This window comes from Agelaius phoeniceus, chromosome 2, assembly GCF_051311805.1.
Source record: "Agelaius phoeniceus isolate bAgePho1 chromosome 2, bAgePho1.hap1, whole genome shotgun sequence".
NCBI lineage: Eukaryota > Metazoa > Chordata > Aves > Passeriformes > Icteridae > Agelaius > Agelaius phoeniceus.
Genome location: NC_135266.1, coordinates 9,035,467 through 9,042,263, shown reverse-complemented (window position 1 = coordinate 9,042,263; position 6,797 = coordinate 9,035,467).

The following is a 6,797-nucleotide window of genomic DNA, read 5'->3' as shown; positions in this document are numbered from 1 at the left end:
TCCCGGGCGCCGCCGGAGTCTCCTCCTCCCGGTGCCCGGCCCCGTTTCGCCTCCCGGGAGGGTTTGGGTCCGCCCGGGCTCCGGTGTCCCTGTCCCCCGAGGGGCTCCTGCTGCCCGATGCCCTCCGACGTGGCCCCCGGGACTCGCCCGGTGGTGCCCTGGCGCGGAGAGGGGTCACAGAATCACAGGATCAGAATGATTTGTGCTGGAAGGGACCGTAAAGATCACCTCGTTCCAGCCCCGCCGCCTCCTCGGGGCTCACTGCGGTTCACGGCCTGCCCGTGCGGGGGTTCTCAGCTGGGTGCACCATCCAGGCTGGGGGCTGAGCGGAGCAGAGGGGCAGAATCCCCTCCCTGCACCTGCTGCCCGCGCTGCTCTTCGGGCAGCCCTGGAGTGGGGTCCCTGCTCGGTGCCATGAGCCCCGAGCTCAACCAGGACACCCACGGCTGGCCGGGACAGTGTGCCTGTCAGCGATGTCCTCCCATCTGTCCTTCCAAGTCAGGGAGTGAGGCAGGGAGGCTCCCAGTGAACAAGGGCAGGATGAGGAGGATGAGCCCTCCTGCTCCCTCCGGTAACATTTCTGGCATGGTAGGACCTCTCTGGGGAGGTGTCATGCTGCCGGCCCCCATCCCATCCCATCCCATCCCATCCCATCCCATCCCATCCCATCCCATCCCATCCCATCCCATCCCATCCCATCCCATCCCATCCCATCCCATCCCACGTGGCAGTGCCCTTCCCACGCAGGCCTGGGGTTTTGCAGGCAGCAGTGTAAGGAAACAAACTTCAAGATGAACTGCTCTGGTTGCTCAGCAGTTTGCAGATGGTCAGCTTTAAATGTTTTAAAAAAAAATAATCCCTAAGTCATGAGAGTAAGAAAAGAAAGTTTGGAGTCATCGCATTTCTCATTAGGTTTTTGAGCTGCCAGGGTGATGTGGAGTTACATTTTCAGGCTTTGTTTCATAACCACAAAGACTAAAGGCTTTTCTTACTGCCTTTCACATGAAAGCAAATTCCCCAGACACTCCAAGCCCACAGAGGTGGAGGCTTCAGGCAGAGCATTATATGTTCCAACACTTTTGATTTGACATCAACCCTGCGGCTTGACTACAGCAGATTCTTTCTATTTGCACTTCCTACTATGAACATTTAATGTATAATCTAAACTGGAAAAGGTGTGGGAAAAGTCCACAAGGTGTGGGAAAGCAGCTTCAGCCAGAGTTTGTGTGCTGGGGTGGTACAGGTGAGTGAGCCCAGGGAGTTCTGAGGGTCCCTTCCACATTTTCTGTAGTTTCCTGAACAAATAGGGAAATACCATCTAGTCAGGAAGGGAATACCTCTTTAAAAATAAGGGACAGAACTGCAAAGGAAGGAGAGTCATCTCAAGGGGAAATGTTAGTCTGGAAATAAAAGAAGGCGACAATTCTGCCACACTTTGAGGCTGGCTATACCAAAGTGGCCTAAGAGAAATGTCATCTTGCTGGTAATTAAAATAAAAATCTTTGTGGGCGCTGTGTTTGGGAGCTTTCTCCAAAGCATTTTCTTTTCATCTGACTTTTCCTTTGGATCAGGAGTGCCCCTGGACACCTCCCCACTTGGGTCCCCTACTTTGCTGTGTGAGACTGAGGTGTGCACAGGAGTGAGTGCACCTCCTGCACCCCAGGGCCAAGCTAGAGCTCCTCTGGGGTGAAATTCCTGGGGGGTTGGGTGGGCACTGGGGCCTCAGCACAAACTGTTCTCCAAGTTCTCTACCCAGTACAGGTGGAGTCTGAATATGCTTGGGCTCAATAATCTGTTTTGAACTTGTTTGCCAAAAAATGAAAAAGAAAGATGTATCAAAAGCAATGTCAGTTTCATCAGAGCAACTGCAATTTAGCAGCCTAAGGAATTCTTAGATTTCCACATGTGAAGAGATTAAAATACTGACGTTTCTCTGTTTGAAAAAGAACATCAGGAAAAGGAGTGCTCTTTAATCAGTTTATCTGTGCTGCAAGGCTTTGCTAAGAGTTCAGCGTTCTGATATAATGGAATAATAAAGGTACCTGAAGCAAATCTTAATGGGTCAGGTATCTCTTGCTTTCCCTTTGTGTATTGTCCTTGTAGCTGCCCATTTCCAAAACACTGGCCCTCATTTAGGTGTTTCTTTGAGCACAAGGTCTGTACTGGTATGAGATCATTGTTCAGGAAGCCACTGCCAGCAGAAGTGTGAATGCAGCTGCAGCTTCCTTCTCCATCAGCTGTTCCCAACTCCACCCTGCCCAGAGGTCACAGCCTCTCTCCTGGGCAGCCTTTTTGAGCCTTTTCAGGGTGCAGAAATGTGGTGATTGTGGTGACAAACCCTCCTTGCTGGGTTGTCTCCTCAGTGTGAGAGACAAAGGTCTCAGTAGTAGATGCCATCAGTGACTGCAGCTGTGGTGTCTGAATTAGGACAGGCAAGAATCCTGTTTGATTCCATGGAATCAGTGGGACCTCAGACTGCTCTCCTGTTGCTCCTGATTGTGCATGTGCAATTCCATCAGCTCAAACAACATGACCACTGGTGTTTGCAGAATTTTTTCTGTGTCTTGCCTGTCCTGTGAACAGGGTTCTTGCAGTGGGCGCCGTGAGCGGGCGTGCCTGCAACGCTGCTTTTCCTCTGACATCCAGCTCCTGGAGTGTCCCAGCTGCCCTGAGAAAGGCAAGAGATTTCAGAGCTGCAGTCTGCAACTTACAGCTCAAATTTAGACACAAGTGTGAGCATAAGTAGCAGTGGGAATGCATCCTTCATGGCCTGTTCGAAATGAGCCTTGGAAAAATGCCAGTGCCAAGGTGTGCCTTCATCTGGATTCTGGAGTTTCTCTGAGCAATGTAACACTCATTCTTCATGTTTGATAGAATGACAGCAGTGTGAAATCACCCAAGAGACTGGGGCTTGAAAGGCAAATTCAAGGCAACTTTAAAAAAATGTTGAATTCCTAATAAATGAGATTTTTGTAGTTCTCTTAAGGGACCTTTAAATAGGAGGAAGAGTGTGGAATTATGAATGAATTAAACAAATGTCACATATATTGAATTTGAAGGCACAGTCCGTTTTTTTTTTTCTCCCAGTTCAGCTTTTAATTTTTATAGAAAAAATTCTAACTATTTAAGCTTGTGGTGAGTTGGAGTTCCTGGCACTCCTGGTATTACACAAGAATTAACCAGTCTGCTTTTCATGGAAAATTCAGGTTTTGACTGTTCAGAGGTGAAAGAAAATTTTCAAGACTGAAATCAAGCAACACTAGAGGACTGAAATGTGTAAAAATGTCTTGGTTGAATAGAAAAATAAATCCCAAAGCAAAGTTAAATGCTCTTGGAGACTTAAAAAATTATTCTTGTTATGTCAAAGAGTTGATATAACAACATAATTTTTCTTTTCTGCTTTTTTTAACAGCAGTTAAGAAGCATAATTTTATTACTCTGTGCCAGAATAGCTGTAACAACTGCAGTTACAGTGATAATAAAAATACAACTTTTGATGGAGAGGAGAAATTAATTAAAATCAAATTTTAATAATGTTTAACAAGCTAATGTTTTTTCTCCAAATGGTAAAAGAATTATAAGGAAATAAAAAAAAATACCCAAACAACCCACATGTGGGTAATGAAGCTTTTGTCGAGTAAGGTCTAATTAATCATAAGAGGATGACAAATCGGACCCCAATCCAAACACAGTTTTAGCCCAGTGAATTGCCTGACTCAATGCAAATGCTCTGATACTTAGAATTACTCCTGTAAATATCTGCAGAAATAGTCTTAAAATAATAATCATAATAATGCATTTCTTCTGTACAATTCCTGGAATTCTTGGAGCTTATGATTACTTTGTCATCATGTTTAGTGGCAGTGACACTTTAAAATACTCATTTGTAACTCAGCATTTGCTGTTACTAGACCCTCCTTCCAGCTGCTGGTCACTGCCAGCTCCTCTGGCCAAATTTTGCCCTCTGGATGTCAGCCTGCTGCACATGGGCTGTGCTCTGACTCATCCCTTTGGGATCCCACTCAGAGACATTCTGTGGGGTGCACTCCAATGTTGGAAATGTGGGAATTGGAAAAACAGAAACTTCCACAGACAGTGAAGAGTTTGATGTGTAGCCTTAGAAGAAGCTTGAATTGATGTAAAAACTGAATACACAAACATTAAGTAGAAAAATCTTAAACTTATGTTTCTATAGTTGTAAGAATATACCTTAAGTAAGAAACTGTATTGGGTAAGATGGTATAGTATCTATAGTATATATATCTATATATATATATATATATATAGTTCTATAGATCTATAGTATAGTAATGTCACTGTATAAAATAAGAATTTAAAAGTTATAATAGAAGCATATGTATATACATGTGATAATAACCTATTGGGTAAAAATATCCACAGTGCAGTAGAAGTGAGTAAAGGTGATAGGTTAGAAAAGCAAAATCAACCTTGTAGTGACTGTCCATTGGGTTAGAAAGTTCTATATTGTCTTGTAACAAAGAACTTGTGACTACTCTTGAGCTATGGCTGGATACTTGCTCCTTTAAAATCTCACTGAGATTGATGTTTATCTGAGCAATAAATGGATCTTAGCCTGAAAATTGTCCCACCCCTTCATTACTAGCAGTGATAGTGATACAGAAACTCTGACAGAATCTGGGAAAGGGAGGCTGAAATGGAAGCAAAGATTGGGGTTGACCTGTGGAGACAGCAGGCAGGAAGAACAGACCTTCCATAGGTGCTGCTGTGGTGAAGGCATGAAGAGGAAAAAGGCAAAATTATTCAGAGGAAGACATGGGCAGAAAGAGGCAGGTGGGTGAGTGTCACATAGGGTGCTCTCTGAGGAATGATTGACAAAATTGCTCACACACTGTGCTGCTGCTGTCAGCTCATGACAGGAACCCCAGTGTGGGATCTCAGCACATCGTTCCCGATGTCCAGAGATGCCAGGAGAACCCTTGGGGGTCTCGAAAATCCTGGAATGTTGCCAAGAGTGTTTGGTGGCTTGATTTTGATCCATCCACAGAAGTAACAAGAGTTTGAGGACAAGAGAATCACTTTAGAGTACAAGGTGTAAAAGAGACACATTTAGAGGGTGAGATATAGACTTTAAGGTTTTTGGTACAGGGGGGTTATGGAGACAAGATGGAGGGATCAGGGCGTGTCTTGTCCTTCTTCTTTCTTCTTCTTGTCCTCCATCTCCTGTGATGATGTTGGCACTTAGAGATTGGTTTATGGGGAAGGTGCACTTGCTAACATGGGCGAAAAACATTGGGAAATAAAGGTAAATATTGTATACGTAGGTTTTAGTATAAAAAGACATGACCGCCCCGTGGGTGGTCAGAGAGTGCCTGTGACTGCTTGCAGATCAGACCTCTGTTGGGCAGACAGAAAATTTTGTAGATAAGAAATAATAAACAACCTGAAGACCGAAAAACTGAAGAGTCCAGACTCGTCCTTTGAATCGCGTGCCACCCAAGAACCACTCTACCCGTGTCGGGGCAGAGACAGACAGCCGGACCCGACACCCCAGTGCTAGCCAAGAAAGACCACAGCTAGCCCAGGATCATCCCTTCATGCAGAGTTTGTCCTTCACTCAGTGCAGTTTTCAAAAGGCATCTCCCCTGCCCATGGGCATGCCCGCCAAAGGCACTTGGCTCACTTTGCATTTTAGGTGACATATCCATGTTTGTTAATAGAAAGCTGCTTTTCCTGAAGTGACAAACAGGAAAGAAACACTAGAGGCCAGACTAGGAGAAGACAGCATTGCTAAATGTCAGGAAAATGTACACCAATGGAAATTCTTGTTCTGGGAGCTTAAATAACAGAGATGATGATCACATAGTTATTGTGTGAAATCATAAACTTAATATATATCCTAATAACTTTCTTTCCTAGGTCACAGCTAAACCTCAATGGCACGCTTTTTATCAAAAATATAAAAGAAGATTCCCTGACTGTAAAAACAGCATATTTTAGGGAAGTGAAATGTTCTTCAGGCCAGCAGTCTCTGGCAGTGTGTCCCATCCCTGAGCACTTTCCTGCTCCCTACACCAGTGATCTGAAGAAATCTCCTTGGCTCTTCCCAGTTAAAGGTGGCTTCCTAAAAATAGCACAAAGGAGATGGTAAGAGTATCTGTCCCTCATTTTTTCCACTGCCAAAACCCTTGTTGTGGAAAATTTTAATATGAAGGTCTGGGTCAGGCACACAGAAAGCACATAGATGGAGTACACATGTAGCAAGTCTTGGAGAACACCAGTTCCCTTTTTTCCATTCCATCTGGCAGGGTTGGTGTGTCTCAGGCAGCCAGAAAATCAAAAAATTTTGGGGGAAATACAATATTTCATTCCCAGTTAGACACTGACTGATGCATCAGTATGTGGTAAATCAGCATGGTAAATGCTAAATCATGGTCTCATGTATAATAGATGTACTGAAGAACAAAATCTCTATATTTTTTTTTTTTCTTGATGCTGTTAACATGTCTTAAAATTATAAGTTAATATCTCTTCAGTTTTTGATGAGTGTGATTGGAAACATCTGTGTCTAAACTGTTTCAACATTAAATGAGAATGGTCTCAAGAATAAAAACTTCTTTGTGTACAAATCAAAGAACTACAGTTTAGCCAGATTTAGATTTTGCAAGGCTTTTGCTAAGTCATTACAATCTGGCCTGGAAAAAGAAAGTGGTAATTACATAGCATGAATAAAATGTAATTCCAGAACAGTCTTGAAGGGCAGATAGGTGTGAACTTTGGAGCTCATCACTGAGATACTGAGCAAAGCAGACTTACTA